The sequence below is a fragment of the Calypte anna genome, chromosome 3 (genome assembly GCF_003957555.1).
Source record: "Calypte anna isolate BGI_N300 chromosome 3, bCalAnn1_v1.p, whole genome shotgun sequence".
Taxonomy (NCBI): domain Eukaryota; kingdom Metazoa; phylum Chordata; class Aves; order Apodiformes; family Trochilidae; genus Calypte; species Calypte anna.
Window position 1 is genome coordinate 13,755,195 of NC_044246.1, and position 19,243 is coordinate 13,774,437.

Below are 19,243 nucleotides of genomic sequence, written 5' to 3' on the forward strand. Positions count from 1 at the left end.
TCCTGCTTTCCCCAGGGGCTCTCAGCTCTGACGGGCCATTTCCCACTCCCAGACCTCCAGGACCCTCTGACTGCCCACCAGCAATGTTGTCCCCCCCTGTGAAACATTCCAGGGGGGATGCTGAATTGGGGTCAGCTGAATTTCATGATGGGGGAGTTTTGTGCCACTGGCAGGCTTCCCATCCATCCTCCACCTATTCCTCACCTTCCTACCAGCACCACTCTGAACAGCAAGGAGAGAAATGTATGTGGGAAAAACAGGGTGTATTAGGCTGAGGGTACTTATCAAGGCTGTCTGTCCAAATGCCTTGAAAACTTTTCCAGTGTCAGCCCATGCTTGTCCCTCTGCTGCTAATTTTGGGGTGCTACCCCTCTGGATTTACTGCTTCATCCCAGAGGCATGAGCATAGTGAGGACTCCTACACCTCTTCTCCTGGGAAGGAAGCAGGTCAACGGGGGAGAGAAAGAAGAGGGGCCAAGAAGTAGCTGAGGGAGAAGCTGAGATGAGTAGAAAGCAGGGGAGAAAAGGAAATAAGTAACAGGGTCAGACAGGGGAAGGGACAGAAGAAAGGAGTAGAGTTAAGGAATAAACTGAAAGCCCCCAACACAGGAAGAACATGGACCTGCTGGACCAAGCCCAGAGGAGGGCTAGGAAGATGGTCACAGGGCTGAAGCATCTCTCCTACAAGGACAAGCAGAGACAGTTGGGGTTGTTCAGCTTGGAGAAGAGAAGGCTCCAGAGACACCTTTTAATAGTCTTCCAGTGCCTGAAGGGGTCTACAGGAAAGCTGTGGAAGGACTTTTTACAGGTGCATGTAGTGATAGGAAAAAGGGTAACAGTTTTAAGCTGAAAGAGTACCGATTTAGGTTAGACATTAGGGAGAAATTCTGTGTGAATACTGTGAGGGTGGTGAGACAATGGAACAGGTTGCCCAGAGAAGTTATGGATGCTCCATCCCTGGAAGGGCCAAGTTGGATGGGGTTTGGAGCAATCTAGTCTAGTGGGAGGCATCCCTGCCTATGCAGGGGTGTTAGAACTAGATGATCTTTAAGATCCCTTCCAACCAAAACCATTCTCTGATTATGTGATTTATGACTGGAAAGGAAGAGGTTGCTCACAGGGAATTACAGGGATTGTTTGAAGAGAACTACTTGGGACAGACTGCCTCCGTGGTTGCCCAGCCTCTAGGCCGGAATCCCAAATAAGCAACAAATTAATAGATGTGTGAACTCAAAACAGAGCTTCGAAGGGAGATGAATGGGTGGGAAACACCAGCATTTGGAAAACTGAGGAGATATCCAGAACCAGAAAGGCAAACATAAAAAGAAGCAGGAAATGCAAAAGCAGCCAGGTTTCTGCACTGAAATGCCTAAGACAAGGAAGAAGAGTGAAGGAAATGATGAAGCCGAGCTGGCAGACTGGGAAACAGCCTGGCCCTACCATGTGCCATTAGAGCTGCTCTGCACCAGACCATCCATTTGGGAAATTCCACTCTTGAAATAGCCTGCTTAGTAGTGAGATCATTCATTCTTCTCAGCTGGAAATCTGACCCTGTTGCCAAACTCATTTTCCAGACCAGAAGCTGACGTTCATGGAAAACTTCACCCCCAAGGTCCAAATAGTGAGATCCTGAGCTTGTTGGTGCTGGTGTTCAACACCTCAGCAGGCTGCACAGCAGTCTCAGAAGTCTCTCTGGCCTTGTTGCAGCCTGGCTGGTGCCTCATCTGGGCAAGGGGAGCACAGCCAACGTGACTTGGTGGCACCATGACCAGTTCCCAGGCAGCCTGTGGGCTGGCAAACCTTGGGTTTACATGGAGTGCTCATTGGATGTTCTTCAAACAGATTTTACAGGGACCAAAGCCTGGCAGTAAGTGGCAAGGGCGTTAGAGGGCTCAAATACCTGGCTTAATATTAGGACTCCTGGCTTCTATTAAAGGGAGTTAATTCCTTCTGGATCTCCAGCAGCAGGAGGAGACATGTTTTTGGAATTCCTTTCTGGCTCCAAGCATCACATGAATGAGTGTTGATATGTCAAACACTTTCAGCCATGGCTTTTGTCACGGAGTCATGACTCTGCCAAGCCACCATCCTACTTCTGAGGTTTTGGGTGACTTCCATTGCATGATGCCAGGGATGTGAGCCACTGCAAGGCACCCTCCCACCTTGGCTCTGAACTACCTGCCATCCGTGCTGCTTTTCCATAAGCAGTCGTCACCGATCCAAAGAAAACAGCAGCAGCAATGCCATGCCATTGCAAGTGTCTGTGGGAAAGGCAGGCATGCCATGGGCAAGCAGCCTTCATGTAGCTCGGGAAGTGGCTGGGCAGGCTCCAGGCTCTGTGCCTAACATTTGCCATGATGCCCAGATAATATCTGTGTATGGCTGGCAGCTGCTTACCTGACTTTGGCTGGTGGTGGTATTTGAGTATGTGGTGAAGGTGTGAATTACACCCTGTTGCAGGCACAGTGAAGTGCCTGAGGGACAGCCAGGGCTGCCGGCATCTCCCCTGCCTCCAGCCTTAGCTGCAGGCAAGCTCCTGCAAAGCCCTCAACTCCCTGCCTTGCCCTCTCTGCAAAAAGTACCAGCCTGGGGATATAGGGCAGCCCCACAAGCCACTGTCTGCTTTGCTCTCAGGTACCCCAAGGGGACCCAATGGATGATGCTCCTGGGAAGAAGCTCAGTTTGGAGAGTCAGGAGCACGCCAGTTGAGAGGTTAGAGGGAACCAAAATTCCAGGTGTCTGGATGGAGAGGTGGCCCCATTGGGGCAAGAGTCCCTGCTCCTGCCAGCAGTGAATAACCTTTACCCAGGTTGCCTACAAAGGCCACTGCCTGTGGGCAGACGTGATTGCAGGCACAGCCTCGGCTCCTGCGCTTGTGGGAACCTGGCGGAAAACTTCCCAGTTTCCCCTGGGCTCAGCTCAGCTGTGCTGGGAGATTTGCATTGGCAGCAGGGTGTCAGGGAAGCTTTCTCGTCCCTTGCCCACACACTGCCAGCGTCCTGCCAGCCCGGGCAGCCTTTCGCCTCTGTGAACTTTTTGTCTCATGTGAAAGGAGGGCATTTTTCAAAGAAAGCATTTAAACATTGGCATCTCAATTAGAAGTGGGCAAATGGCACAAGGAGCTATACCGTTGGCTGGGAAAAGCACCTTTGGCCACACACTTCTGTCTCACCTGCAGGCACCTCCCTCCACCTGCAGGTCCCTGGGGATCTGCACTGGCCAAGCTCCTCAGTCCATCCTGGCAGCCTGCAGCCCCCCACCACCCCCAGCATGGCTGCATGTTACACATGGCCAGGTCAGTGTCCCCTCCATCCCCTCTCCCAGACTCCTGCTGCTCTCCCAGTCCCCTTCCTGCCTCCTCTCAGCCACCTCTTGCTCCTGACCCTGGTGTCACCTATAGCTGCAGTGGCTATTTATCCATTACTAAATGAAGAATCCTCTGTGAAGCAGCAGAAAAGCCCTGGCTGTACAATGCACCCGGAGTGAAAAGGGATAACTGTTAACACCACTTGGAAAGGGGCCTGCATTTGACAACAAACACAGCCAAGTTTCGAGCTCCTTGCTAATTAGCCTATTAGCTATATGAGCAGAGTAAGCATCTCACCATCCAGCGCCGCTCTGCTCTCGCTCTTCAGCCCCGTCACCTCAGGAATCCCCTGCCCCGTCTCCGTGGCGCGGTGCTACGTAGGCATCACACCAGCGGCTGCCTGGCCACTCGCCTGCGCCTGACGGGAGAGACAGCCGGAGACGGTTCCTCGCTGCCGATTTTCAATGGGGGACAAAAGCTGCTTAAATAAAGGAGCCCAAGCCCCAGGTGCTGCTGGGATACTGGGCTGAGGAAGGACAGTGCACCCTGCAGTAACTCACAAGCCCATGCACCCCAGATGGACATCCCAAACCTGATGGTACTGCCAGGACACACTGGAAACAGCCCTGGGAAGGTGTAGGGGACAATGTGTTCCCCTGAGAAGTTCCACATCTCCTGGATACATTCAGGTGCCAGCAGAGCCAAGAGCCTAGGGAAGAGGTCATTCCCCAGCACACCTTCAACCAGGGAGCAAGGCAAACCATTGCCATTCCTCCCAGTGCACAAACCCATAGACTTCTGCACCCCAACTATTCAGTACCATTCCGGCAACCCAGCCAGCCAACCTAGCAGAGAGAGACACTCAGACTTCATTAGCAGCTGGGGAGCATCTGTCTGTCTGTCTGTCTGTCCATCCATCCATCCATCCATCCAGTGAATGAGTTAAACAGACTGTACTCCACCTCGGAAGGGTAGTCTGGGCTTCCAGGCATGGAAGGGAGAGGCTTACATCTGGGGCTCATTACTTGGCAGCCAGAAAGAGGGTGGAGGCTCTTCCTCCCACACTGATCAGAGGAGCTTCGCAACTGTGTGCCCTGGAGCCAAGGGATGAGGTCCAGAGCTTGTTTACCATCTCCTGTGAAACAAGGTTTTTTTGCCTATGCCAAGAAGAAAGTCAGCTTGTTTTATCTGCTCCCCAAAGTGAGGGGGCCACTCGATGATCACTCGGTCTGCTTATGTTGACTTCTGCAAATCAGGACAGCCTGATCTGGCTGGCCTACCTTGGGATATTTATTCATCTAATGTTCTCCTCACCAGGAGCCAAGAGGGGATACTGTGTTCCATAACCTTTTACTGAGGGTGTCCTGCTAACAGAGCCTGTGGACAAGCCACAGGGTGAGATGCATCTCAGCTGCCTGAAAACATAAAGCTGCAGTGGCAAAAGGTCCAGTTCACTCCTGCCCTGTGCAGGGCTTGCAGAAATCCAGGGAAGACACAAGATGGCCTTTCTGACTTGGCCACAGTACACTGAGGGATTGACACCAACATCTTCAGACACTTTTTGCTGAGACACTGTCCCAAAGACTTTGAGATCTTGGAGAAATTTAGCAAAATCTTAACAGATGCCCAGATAGTAGAAGAACTAAGCAACAACCATTTTGTCCTGGAGATGGCATGTTGCCTGGCCATCAACAGATGAATGGAAACCCAAGGGCCAAGGGATGCTGGAAGCATGGCCTATTCCCTTGGAACAACAGGGAGCTCCACATGAAAAATGGATTACTCAATTTCTTGAGCACCACAATCAGACATGGAGGGGAGGATCTCAGCCCCTGGAACAAACTTGCTCGATACGATTCCCTTTGGTTTCCAGTGAAAGCTGGGAATGTCTGGAGTGCCAGTGATAGATTCTGAGACTTGCTGGGATGGTCACGTACCTCTTCTTCCAGCTGAAGTGAACCAACTTTTTGGACAGTTTTGTCTTGGCTGAGCAGGACAGCTAGTGAAGGTACTTTCCAAGATCAAACCTGTGTTATCCACTGTGACCACATTCTCCTTCCTTCCAACCACAAGGGATTTTGTAGTCCCAGCAGGATAGCTTTATCAAACGCTCTTGAGCTACAATATGAAGTCTTGGAGGAAGCTGTTGCCCTTGGTTTTATCCTGCACCATTACACAGGGGCAATTCAGCCAAGGAGTTTGAAAGAATTATTTTTTAATGGGTCATGAGATTACTGAGGTCACTCAACTCTGAAATCACCCAGGAGCAGAAAATGGATCCTTGGCCTCAGGTCTTTGAAAATCATATAAACCTGTGGGGAATGTCTCTATTCCAACCCTCATCTGCTCTTGACAGATGTTTATACCACAGTGGCCTGGGTCACCTCAGTGCTGTAATCCAGGCAGCAGTCAGCTCTTTTATTGCTAATGCCTCCTCTAGGGCATGTGATGGGTTGGTTTTCCATGTCAACGAGGCTTAGGGTCTAGTTTTTCCATACAGCCTCCACCCAGCTTTTGTGAACATGCTTATCCTCCGGCAGAGGCACCCATTTTTTTTAGCCAAACTTCCCAGAGCATTTTGAGTTGGAAGAGCTGATTTGTACACTTCAGCACAGGGCTGAACCAGCACAGCCATGAGGATTTCCCATACAGACTATGGCACCAGGTCTGCAAGAAAAGGAAGGTGGCTCAGATCTGTTCTGAAGTCTGCCCTGGCTCTGAAGGACTCTCATGGGTTCACTTTCCCACTCACTCTCCTGGAGGACTCAGCAGCTTCAGTGTGTTCTCCTGCTGCAAGGTCTGCCAGGACACTATGCCCTCTTTCTCCTGTTGTGATGAAAACTCATTCAAGGAATTATGTTTACTCCATGCTTGCATTTAACTTCAGCCACAACAAAGAGTAGGCTTCATCCACAACTCTTCTAAATTTTACTTGTTACCTAGCCAGCACTGGATGCGGAGCCCATTCAAGAAGTTGTCTCATTTGATTCCTGTCAACAGGAGTGATGTAATGAGCCTTTCTGGTTGACTTCCAGCTCTGCAGAGTTAGGAGCCTGCACAGAGCAACTAAACTGCTGCATTTCCCAGCAAGAAGCCATAGTAGCCTGCTGTCCTCTGTCAGCTGAAGGGTAAGGTTGTCTGAACAGTGAGTTAAGCTTCAGCTGGGCAACTGACAGCTTGCTGGTGTCATGCCATGTATCTTCAAGGTTATCCTCTTCTTGAAACAGGGAATATGGTGTGGTATCTGGACAACATGGCAATGAGAGGAAAATCACATTGATTTTCAGCAATACCCTTCAAGTCACCCTGCAAAACCCAATCCACTCCTGAAACTGCATGGGTGCATCTAACTATGTAACAGTGCATAACAAAAACAAAGCACCTGAGACATCATCTATAGGTATTTCTTCCAAGGAAGGATGCTGCTGTCTAACCAGATCTGACAGGTATTTGTAACACCCTGTTGTTGGAAGTTTCTAGAGAAGGAAATTGTGTGGTCTCTGCAAGGCACTCTTTCTTAAGATAGAGCTCTTTAAGAAGCTGAAAAGTTTTTCTGGATGACTAACCTTATGTCTTCTTGAGATAGAGAACAACCCATTCTCTGCCTTTTTCAAATGCTTTTTTACAAATCTGATGGTTGTCCCATTTTGCCTTTCCTCTTCGCCTAAACAGACTAAACAACTACAGTTCTTTCAACCTTTACTCATAGATCACAGTTGCTAGGCTGCTGATGATCTTCCATGGACTCTAATAGGTGTAAACCTTTCTTGAACTGCAGTAGGTGTGAGGCTGTCCTAATGCTACATAAAGTGGAATGATTGCAGCACACATGGTGCTTGTGGCACTCTTGTTTATATAGCCTAGCAGGGAAATCTTTGCTTCACATCTGTGTGCTCTCAAGTCACTCATTATTGACACCTGTCACTACAATGACACTCATGTCCTTTTCTGAAGGCCTAATTGGTCCCTTATACATGCATACAGCAGATCACCCTACTCAGAGCTGTGGCTTCCATTTGCCCTTATGATTAGCATCCTGTTTATATCCACTATACCAATGCCACAACCTGCTTGAACTCCTGTCCAGATCTCCAACGTCCACCAACACGTGGCCCATCATGATCAGCAAATGTTGCATCTTTGAAACCAACACCCATGCTGATCATGCAAGTAGTTCATTGCATTAGAGTCACGACATACTTTCCTCATCTCCTGGCTACAGAAGGAAATGAGGCCATTGTCAAATCTGTGTTGGCTATTACTGCTCACCTTGCTGTCATGGTCAGTCTAACAAATAAGGAGTCTGCTCTGGGGCCCTTGGTACTGAAGGCAGCCTGGCAGGTCTGCATTCCCATAGCTCCATTTCCACTCTTTTAAGAACAGGTACTATCCCTGGTTTTCTCTAAACATCCAGAACCTCACTTCTTCTTTGTAAGATAATAACTACCACACTTGAAACCATTTCAGCAGAGACTCATCTAAGGTGACTGGCAAAAGGACAAGGGAAGCAGTGTCTGCTCCAGACAGAGGACATGCGGCTCCAACTTCTCTGCACAGTGCAGGGAGCTTGCAGGTGCAGTTTCATCACCATCCTCCCATGGAGGGAGGAAGGTACGTGAGCCTGCAGACAGCATCCCACAGCATCTGGCCTGTTTACATAGCAGGGAGCTTTTGTTAACATCAGGAGGTTGGCCAATGAAAGGGAAATTTTACAATTGCACCACACAGCTCTGTTGACTCGAAAGGAAGAGTGAGCTTCAAAGCAAAACAGGCTCCACGTAGCCAGGCTCACGTCATCCGGCCAGCTGTACAATGAGGCGTTTCAGTGGAGGGCTGGGAGGCTGCTGGGTGGATGTGGAGCATTCACACAGGGCAGATAGCAGCTCTTGCTAGGCAGCTGGCAAACGGGCAGCTCCTGGGAGCCAGAGAGCACCCTGGGAGAAAGGCAGGCAGAGGGAGAAACAAAAGCTGCCGGGTGACGGCAGGGAGACTGCGGGTGCAATGCTGACAACCTCTCCGTCAGGCAGAGGCTGGCAGCTGCCTCTGGGTACCTGGGAAGGCACAGAGGATGAACAGGCCACCAAGTTCCCAGGCCCCTTGGGGGATATGACAGCAGTCACACAAAGTGCAGTTCTGTGCATCAGTGAAGGGGGCTACCCCAGCATTGTCCCCCCCACCCCAGCAGCACTATTTTCTGTTTCTTTTCCCAGACAGGAGTGGCCCAGTTCTTTGGTGAAACCCTTTTGCTTGGTCTCTACCTTTAGCCATGAATGATTTTATTCTTTGCCCTGCTTTTTGGTCCAGCGGTTTTCCCAGCCAGGCAGGCGGAGGGAGCACTACACTCACCTCTCACTCGCTCCCCCCTGCCCACCGCAGAGCCCGGCAGCCCTGCACACCATTAATTTCAGGGGACGGAAATGCCCCGTGCCCCATATCCGGTGAGCCTGAGTGATGACAGCCCGCTAATCATTTCCAGAATTTGTGACTGGAATTAAAGGGCTGGGCTCTCCTTTGGTGAGTGTGGGCAAGGGCAGCTGGGGGAAGGGAACAGCCCCTGTTCTTACAGAGAAGGGAAGAGACGAAGCTGTGCAGAATATTGCTGTGCCGCTGGAGTGATTCACGCACCGGCCGGTTGAGGTGTGATTTATGAGCCTATGGGACAGCTGTAGGTGTCCTGTGGGACATCTCAGGAGAGTGAGCAATTAGAGATTTGCCAGATGACAACCTTCCTCCCTGCCTATCACACACAGCACCTCCACTTCCAGTATCTGCGTGGTCCCTCCCCACCTTCTTATGCTCCTGGGAGAGCAAAGGTCCTGCCTCCACTCTGCCAGGCCTGACAGACCATCAATAACGCCTGCATGCCTGCTCTACCAACAAGCACCTGCATGCTCCCTCCCTTCTCACCTACTTGTGCCTGGGAGAGGCTTTCCACACACCTCCTCCAAACCATTTTCTCCCTTGTGGTGCTGGAGAGCATAGGAAACCTGACACTTGCTTTATCCCAGCCAGGGACTCACCTCACTCAATTCCCCAGTGCTCCCCACCTTCCTGGTGGCTAGTGGCTGGGACAGCTGCTTAGCTGCCTGCTCTGGGAGATGTAGATCCTTCGGAAGGAGCCATATTTTGTAGTTCCATGACTTGACAGGACCCAGAAGCACAACTGGAACACTGCTTGCATGAAGAGTGGTTGGCTAAAAACAGCTCCATCAGCTCCTGCACTCCAGAGACAAGATGTGGCCCAGGAGTACAGGACACCAGAGGCAGCAAAACCTTTTATTATTGTTCATGTCACCAACCTCCAGAAGAGAAGCAAGCCTGTGCTTGCTGACCTGTCTTGTTGGCCTGAAGTCTCTTGACCAAAAATGTCCCTGGGAGGGCTTCTGAGATGCTGTCCTTTCTAAACACAGACCAGGCTGTTTTCTCCTGGGCGCAAGGCACTGCCCCAATTATCCCCTATGCCCCTTTTAGAGGTTTCTCACATTTTTGCCTGAAGCTACAGGTCTGGGCTATAGGGCAAGGAAGAACCCAGTGGTCTTCCCATGCATCCCCACACAGGATCTCAGCTTTGAAGCTCCTCCAAAGGAAGGCTCAGGGCAAAGATCTGTGGAGATCAGCTGGAGGGTGCTGTGAAAAGGGAAGCCTGTGAGAGGGTGGGATGCCTGGAGGACTGCGAAGAAGCTTACAAAGAAACATACAAAGTAATTGTGTTGGAGGAAGAAGAGATTGGGCTGTGGAATGGAAATTAGTAAGCTGTCTTCAGGGCATGTGTGAGACAGACTGGAAGCCTTGGGAACCACCTGGAGATGGGCCGCCAGCTCCTTCAAGAGGGACATCCTATGTAATAACTATGTGTCAGTGCTACACAAGGAGCTTTGGTAGCAAGCCCATATATTTTTGGGATAAGCCTCACTGCCTGACTTCCAGATAAGAATTTTACAGAGATTATTTGCTCCCAATTCAAAATCAACGCAGATGTGACATGTTTACAAGCATCAGGTGACCTCATTTTCTTGACTGCCATGGGACATCCTTTAGCAGAGGTCATCAGTGTGGGGAACTCCTTCCCTGCCTATCCTGCCAAACATGGGGTTTGATGGCCTTCTGCCTCCGTCAGTCCCAGTGGGCCAAGGATGATGTTTGCAGAGACCTTGGGATGAAATCACAGCCTGGGAGGTCTCACTCCTTTTTCCATCCTCAGAGCTGAGCTCAGTGGCTGGCCAGGATCTACTTTATGAGCTGGTGTGAAATCTCCATCCTGAGTCCAGGGCTTGAGATACAATTAACAGATTCGATGAAATAACTGAGATAAAAGAAGGTGTCTGTTGGATACTGGGCCAAACCCTGCCCAGGATCATTCCACCACACACCTTTTGGAAAGCAAACATACAATCAGGAGTGGGAATTAATTACCTGGGCTCATTTATCACCACTTTCCCTCCCTGCCTCTCAGGGAGGCTCACACCCCATCTTAGTGCCAGGCTGCACGTACTAAGGCTTGCCCAGGGATGCCAGGCAGCACGTTCCCCTCCCCACACCCCAGACAGGGCAGAACCACAGGGCAAGCCAGGTGGGAAGGTGGCAGCCACCTACTCATTCCTCTCACCTGTGTCCAAGGGACCTACTCCCAGGTCATGCCAGCTCCTTGCAGATGATAATCAGGGATGCAGCTCACTGGCTAATGGAACTGAGAATAGCTGTGAGATGCCAGGGTGCTAGCATAGTGCTGGTTAGCTTCAGGAGTGGGATTGTAGTTGCTGAGGGCCTGTGGGACAGTGGGGTCTCAAGATTGAGGTGGAAGAAAGAGAACCCAGATGAGCCCTTCTCAGATGGAAAGCAAACAAAGGAGTGACCCCAAGGACCAAGCAGTAGTGTTGCAAGCTGGGTGTTAGGGACAGGCCTGCAGTTGCATCCTGAGGGGTGGGGATGCTCGGAAGTCAGGGCAGGTTTGCTCTGCTCTGACCACCAAGGCCACACTGAGGGAAGCTTTTTCTCTCCAAGGTCTTTAGTCCCACTTCAGTATTTCCCTGCCTGAGCTCACAGCAGAGCTGGCAAGCGGGTACCAGCATGGAACTGTGTGCCTGTAGCAGTGGAGGTGGTGAGGGGTGGGGGGACCATCCCAGACCTCCTGGGATGCAGGGTACCTCCCCTGAGCTGGCCCCAGCTCCTGGGGCCTCCCTTGGCTCCTGATGGGCTGCATCTCCCATCACCCCATGGTTGCCTCTTCCACCATTGGCCATCAAGAACTGAGTCCATTGGTGGTGTTCAGATCAGCCTGTCCCAGGCTATTAGATCTGTGGATGCTACTGAGGAGCTGGAAACAAAGAAAACCTCACACCACTGCCCAAAAATCTACCACATCCTCTGAGGGAGGCTAAAAGACAAAATCTCACTGTCTTGTGAGATGCAGCCACTTTTTGCAGTTTTCTTAGCAGACAGCACCCTGTATTCACCTCCGAGCACCCTGCCAAGGGGTCACGCCAGCATCAAAGCAATGAGAAGGTGGTACATCACTGAAGTCTTCTGGCTAAATTGGCCCATGGCTTTCTGAAATGCCTCATGCTCTCCATGCCTACAAATTTCTGCAAGCACTAGCCCTTCTGGAACTGCATATTGCAGGAAAAGAGTGCTGGGATCTTACAGAGAACATGGAGACAGTGTTAAAATCTTGGGAGATAAAAGATGAGGCTTGGATGTAAAATACACCAAGGAAGAGAGAAAGCTTGTGAGCAGTTCAGGGAGAGCAGCTTGTGGGAGGACAGCAAGCGTGCTCTGAGGCATGGCACAGCACAAGGTCTGCATGCACACAGCAATTCCTGTGTGCAATGAGCTCTTGGAGCAGGGGCAAGGAAGGGATTCAAATATGAGTTATATGGACCCTTATTTAGAGGAAGGAAACAGTCTGGAGGGCAAACACCAGACAGCCAGGTGGAGAGTCGGGCCACCTCTCCTGAAATGCTGCTCTGGCCCTCATTTACTGCAGGTTCCTACAAGAGGGACCAGCAGCACCTGGGGGATGGGACTTGCTCCACCTGCCTGGCTCAGGTCAACAGAAATGGGGCTGCTCCTTGATGAGCTGGCCAGTAAAACACAGCAGCAGTCCGGGCATTCTCCTTGTGAACATGTCCTAAACCAGCCTGCATGTAACACGCTGCTGACCACCAGCGACATCTGCATGTGCACAGCCATGGCAGCAGCCCGGGTGGTGTGAGATGTGGGGAACAGAGGTGAGGCACAGGAACTGAGACAAGCTGGTGAGCTGCTCAGTGGAAAAAGTTCCCCCTTTATCCCCACTTCCTGTTAGAATTTACAGAAAAAATCTCTACTTCATTGGTGTCTCTCTCAAAGACATGGGAGGGTACTGGTAGAGGATGGGCTCTTGGGCTCATAGGATGTTTGTTCCAGAGAGCATATGTGCTGTCCTCACAAATGACACAGCATGCCGTGAAGGACTCCCTACCAGTCCTGAAGGATGTACCCAACCTAGCATTAAATCTAGCTGGCTTGAGTGCCAAGAGCAAGAAAGCTCTGGTCTCACAGACTTCAATGAGTCATTTACCCCCAGCATGGAGCCTGGACCATGTCCTTGTGATGACTAACTACTGGCACCCCTATCTCAGAGGTGTCTGTATATGTGCTATACCTACTTAGCTGCTGTCCTCACCTAGAGCAAAATCACCCGCACACACAAACAGCCCTTGGGCTCTGCCACCAGTGCCTGCACAGGTCCTGCACCTTCACGCTTGCTTGTTGCCTGCCCTTGCCTTGGCTTAGGGGCAGCGTAACTATGCTGCAAGTGCCCCAGTTCTCCCTTCCTCAGTGCTGCAGACAGCCTGTAGGGACAAAGACTGTCCAAATATTATGATGATGGCAGAAGTCCTCATGACACAGCTCACAGGCATTGATGCTATGCAGGTTTCCACACTCAATTCTTGACCCGTAGAGCCTGTAGATTCAGTCATTTCAGAATCCCTGGCATCTTCCTTTTCTTGACAGGGCAGGCTGCCCCATGCATTGGGTATTTAAAGAGAACCCTCCCAACCAGTACAAGGTTTCCTTGGCCATCCCAGTCCTACTGGCTGATAGGCATCTCACATAATCAATATATATGCAGTGTATTTGTGTTCTGGCCCCAGGTCACGTGCGGGGAAAGCAAAGGGCTCTTTTCCAGGGTTTGCTTGGTGGTTTCACCCTCCTTTGTTACTGGGAAATAATATGCTATTGGAAAAGCAAAGGAATAAGTATCCCTGTGCCCTGTCTGTGAGTAAACCCCAGAGGCACAGACCACACTGTAGGGGAGACAGATGGGTAACCCCCACAGATCTTCCCACTGTGAGGGAAACAGCGCAAGAGATCCCAGCTGAGCCACAACTCCCAATAACCTTCTTCTTCTTCCGTGCTTCTGAATGCCTCCACCAATGTCCTGCTCTCCCTTCCTCCCTGCCGGTGAGCCTGGCTGTGCTTGCTGTCTGATTCAGTCATTTCCTGACATTCAGCGCTGTGCAGGATGACCAGGAGCAGATGTACATGATGGAGAAGAGCGGGAGCTCTAACACCGTGTCCAACAGCATGTCAGGCAAGGGAAGGGGAAAAAGAAAAAAAGAAAAGAAAGAAAGAAAAAAAAAATAACCAAACCCACAGAGCTCAATAATTTCCATGTGCTGTCGCTAAGGAGGAAATCGCCTCCATTTGCTACGTGCAAACCCGGGTGTCTGCAGAGCGGGCGGAAGGAGAGGGGAGGCTGTTTCCCAGGTGGGGAGGAGGGGCTGCGGGGCACCCGTAGCAGGCAGGGAGGGAGGCGGCTTCCCCAGCGTCCGCCACCCACGGGGGTCCCAGGCCATCGGGGAAGTTGCAGGTGATGGCAGGGGAAAACCAAAGGCGGGGGTCTGAGTTGGAGGAGCGATAGCTTTGGGAGGAGTGCCAGGTCGGGCGCTGGCTGGATTTCCCCACCGCCAGCCTGCAGAACAGGGGCCGAAACCCAGGCCCTCGGTGCGCTGCCCCAGGTCTGGTTCCGTCCGAGGGAAGAGGTTGCCTGAGGACTGCCACCCCTGCCTGCCCCCCGACCCCTCCCCGCCTCCCCCCCCCCCCCTCCTCCAGCACCGGGGGCTGTGGGAAACTGGCTTATTATCCAGCACCCAGTCTTGCTTCTTGAGCTGGCCCTCTGCAGTGCCAGCTGTGCCCCCTCCCCCTGGGGAACCATGAGCTCTCACCTCTCAAAATAGGAGGAAGGGGAAATGAGGACAAATTTCTCAACCCCTGTCCCCCTCTGAACATCAGGGGAGGGGCAGGGGCCACAATGGCTAAAATGTCCCCCTCCCCTCCCGTGGCTGCAGCCTGGGTGCTGCAAGCCTGCCGGGCCAGCTGCCTGCTGCGCTGCACCTGACCCTTCCCTGGGCTTCATAGCCAGCCAACCTCTGGTAGTTGCTGTCCCCACTCCTTCCAGTTGGCAGCCTCCTCCTGCACCCCCCAGCAGCCCTGTCTGCAGGGGCACAAGTGGGAGTAGGATGCTCCTGCCCAAAGTGTCCATCAGAGGCAACCTCAGAATGCTGCCTCTGGGACCATGGGCAAGGATGCAGTGCCTGAGGGGAAATAAAGCCCCCTGTGGGATTTCAAAGGCTTATCCTGTGTGACATTCTTCATCCCCCTGTGGAGCTGAGCATCTCAGAGGACAGCGATCCCCTCTCTCCAACCACTCTTTCCCCATTCCCACCATCCCCACCAACCCAGCAGCTACCTCTCCTTCACACACACATTTGTTTCTGGGACGGGGGTCACCCCACATGCTGGCCTCACTGAGGCAGGGAGGCAAAGTCCTCAAGGCAAAGTCCCTGATTAGAGCAGGTCAGCCACAATCACCCTTGGTCTTTGCAAGATGGAGTAAGTCCATAGACTTCAAGATGAGCAAGGCTGGGATGGAGATGGGAGTTTACCCTGAGCACTGAGACACAAGAGGTTCTTTACCCCCAGCTCTGGAAACCCCAGTGTAAAGCAAGGGGGTCTTTGCTGAGGTCATGGCTCCCTCACAGCCAAGCCCCTGCCTGGTATAGCCCTCAGAGTGCACGGGGTTGATGTCTCACCAGGAGACTCTCACGTCCAAAGCGTTTCTCCAGCTGTCAATGAGGACTGCCAGAAAGACTGGGAAAATACCTTCTGCTGTCTGCAGCATACACCTCATCTGTAAACTGTAAAGTTGGCCTGGTTCTGTTTCAGGTTGTTAGACTGGCCCAGACACTTTGAGCACCTTCCCCCATCATATCTGCAGGCTCACAGCTGCTCAGGAAGTTACAGCCCTCCAAGCCCCTTGCTGGGAAGCCACTGCTCTGTCCCAATTTGGCCCATACCCGTGGAGTCTTGTCTAATTTAGTTTGCACAGGTGTCCTACAGGTGGGTAAACCTTGTAGTCCATAGATCTGAATCCTTGCCAGATAAAGCACAATCAAGCTTTAGGACATTGCTTTTCCCTAGGAAAAGAGAGGACTAACAGGAAATCCAAATGGCACCTGTCAGAAATTGGGTCTGCTACAGGGAAGGCTTGTGAGGGAGGACAATATTTTGAAGGCTGTGGGATCTTCATCAAATTCATTGACCACACACCATAGGGAAGCAAAACAGCGTGCAGCACAACCCACAACATTTTGGCTGATGCACTCCTTTTCTCATAGTCCTGCTCATCTTCAGAAAAAGCCATGTGATGGTTAGCATGACCTGTTGCAAGTTTTTGTAGGGTGCAATGGGGTACATACAGATCGTTAGACAAAGCCTTCTGTGATATACGGAGAATTCTGACAGTCGGACACACCCATGTCTCCAGCACCCCACTGGAGAGAGAAGGATGGTACTCAAGCTCTCCAAAATGTCTCTTGGCTCATATCCTGATCCACAAGACCCACCAAGGGTCATGCTGTTCGCAGGATGCCAGAGGAATCAGTATCTTGTGCAGTTCACCCTGAGGCCCTCCCCAACTTTTCAGAAAGAGCAGAACTTACCTCCAAACACCTCCTGACATGTGGTACTCTATCCTTTGGAATATCTCATGGCTCCCTGGTGAGGTGCCACAGCTGAAGACTTCCTGTGCACCCACAGCAATGAAGAAGGAAAAGAATGAAGGGTCATGAGGTTGTGTGTCCTATCTCTGTAGCTGCCAGCCAGCTGCTGCTGGAGTGGCTGTCCATCTCTGGATTCACCACCTCTGTTCTCTATGGGTTGTACACTGTGGTCTGATCGCACCTACTGAGAAAAGTCTGATCCATCTACCTGCAGGATGGGTGGCCCTCTCACCACATGGAGAGAGCAGAAGCAGCCCCAGAAGCAATAGAACTGTGTGGCTTGGGTTTTCTCAAGAAGCAATATGGTAGCAAGAGGAGCTAGCAGCCTCTGAGCAAAGCAGGAGAACTTCCAGCAGGGACCCCAACTCATCTTCCAAGAAGGTGTGGGGAGGCAGCATCTTCTCCTTGCTGGTTGTGAAGGCACAGTTGGGATGATGGCAAATCACACTGTTTGAAGGGGAAACATCTCTCCCTCTCTTGGTTTATGAATTTATTTTTCATTTTCCCTCCCTCTTCCTCCTCCTCCTCCTTTCCCCCTAATCCATGAACAAGACTCTCAGAGCTAGAAGAACACAGCTGCAAATGGGATCAGCCGTGCGCTGGCAGGCAGGCACGCACAGCTGGGAGAGGGGAGCACGCTCTCACACACACAAAGCAGCACCAAATGGAACGTGGACCAAGGCCAGGAGAGACCAGTGACTCATATCTCCCGGCCTCCACCAGCTTCATGACCGAAGAACATCAGCAGATGACTGAGGTTGTCAGGAGCTACCGCAATGCTGGAGCTGTGCTGAGCACCCACAGGCCACCTAAGTCAGGGATGGGCAAACTGTCCTGACCTCTGAGGCATGCTCAACATGCCTTGATGTCAGACAGATGTAAAGCACCACGCTATCTTCTTCTTAAGATTTATTTCCTTCTCCAGGTCTTGACGTGTCCCTCCTCCATCCTTTCTTTGTCAAACTGTCCATATCTCCAGTGGCAAGATGTTAGAGTGCCCAGTGCCACTGGGCACTGCCAGCACTACCAGAAGATGGGCTGGAAGGAGTTGGTACCTGAGCACTGATGAGACGTGGAGAGCCTCTCACATGGTGGAGGTGGGGAGCAAGGATGCTGTCACAAAAACTGCAGCTGCAGCACCACTAGTTCCCACTCTGAGTATTGTCTCCCCTTCCCAAAACACCCCATCAACAGAGCAGGGCAGCTACCAGATTCTCCTTGCTCAGAGGATATTTAGTCTGCCAGAGGCAAAAAAGCATGCTTACAGGAGACTGGCAGCAGAGCAAAACCAGCACCTCTGAGGACAGGCATCACCTTTGCAAAGGGCAGGGCTGTCAGAGCCGGGCCAAGAAGGCTTCTCACCTTTTTCATCTGCAATGACAGTGTTCCATGGCAGGACTCAGTGTCAATGCAGGAGAAAGAAGAGGAAAAAGGGCTCTTCACTGCAGCAGCATCCATACCCACCTCTTATTACATGGTGCTGCAGTGGGTCGTGCTGCCTGGGGACTTCAGGCTTCTTTCATCATCTTCAACGCCTTCACCTCTGCAGTGCAGCCCTATGCCATTCGCTGTGGCCCAGCTGTACACAGCTGAGCTGACCTCTTTGCAGTACAAGGAATTCCTCCCAGTCCTGGGCAGCATCATTTTTGTTTAGGATGCCAACTCCCCAGCTTGACAGAACACAGATACACAACAGAGCACCAGGAGGGAGGCCAGTGAACCACCATTTCAACACTCTGCCAAAAAATGAGAGAGGATATTGTACAGACCTGATGAGTGGTACAGCCTTGCCCAGCCTTGCCTGTCCCTGGAGCCCTCATCCTCTGTGATCTCTTCTTGCACAGCCACGCTTCTCAGGGCATCAATCTGTGATGCTTGGCTCACCTCTTTCTTTCACTCCTTATGGAGCCATGAGGACCACACAGCCTCCCTTTGATGCAGGCTGTGTTGCAGGACAGGATATTGTTCAAAGCTGTCACGAGGTGTAATTTTTAGGTAGGTGGAAAGCACCGGTATAATCTGGATAACTCTCCTGTGCATAAGCAACCGTACCCTGTGCACCCTGAGCTTCATCTCCAAACCACAGGCACCCCTCACAGGTGGGGCACTGCCATTCTGGCTTGGGGGAAAAAGAAAACGAAAGGCAAAAGGGATGGAAGTTTTAGTGTTTTCTTGTATTCTCTTCACCCCAGCAAAACTCAGTCTCCACTTCAGCAGCTCTGTGATGCTTGTGACATACATGGCACAGGTGTTGCAGGTAGGTCTTCTGCCAAGCATTATGAACAGGCTGTCACTCTTCCCAAGCCACGCGCCGGTTTTCAGCCGGTTTTAACTTGGCCATACTTAAACTATTTGGGCTGAACTTTGTCTTGCTGGTTGGCTGCCTAACACTGAACTATCTATACAAATACAGATATAAAATATATAATTTCAGCCAAAGTGATTCATCTGCTTCCAAGAACATTGTAAGGGAAAATACCTAGGTTTCTCTGGCTTTTGTTACAGAGAAATCTGATGACCTTTTCTTTAAAGAGCTCTTGAAGCTGCATGTTTTTGGCATGCAGACTTGAAGTTTGGCAAAAGGAAAAGCAAGGAAGGCCTTTGGTTTAGTCCAGATGAACCCTTTGCTGCCACCAAACTTAGCCAAGTCTTTGAACTATTTCATTTCACATGTGCTCCCTTAAGACAGCCTTACAGTGCTCACCGCCCAAATTCCGTGAAATCCTTCCCCTTTCAGGATGCGCTCCAGCCAGGGGCTCAGCAGGCTTTCCAGATAAGCAAAGCTGTGGATCACTGCAAACCAGACCAGCAGTTCAGTCCTTCACTGAGATCAGGCATCTCCTGCCCCCTCATGCTCCCAGTCCTGGCCTAGACAATGTGAGCAATGCAT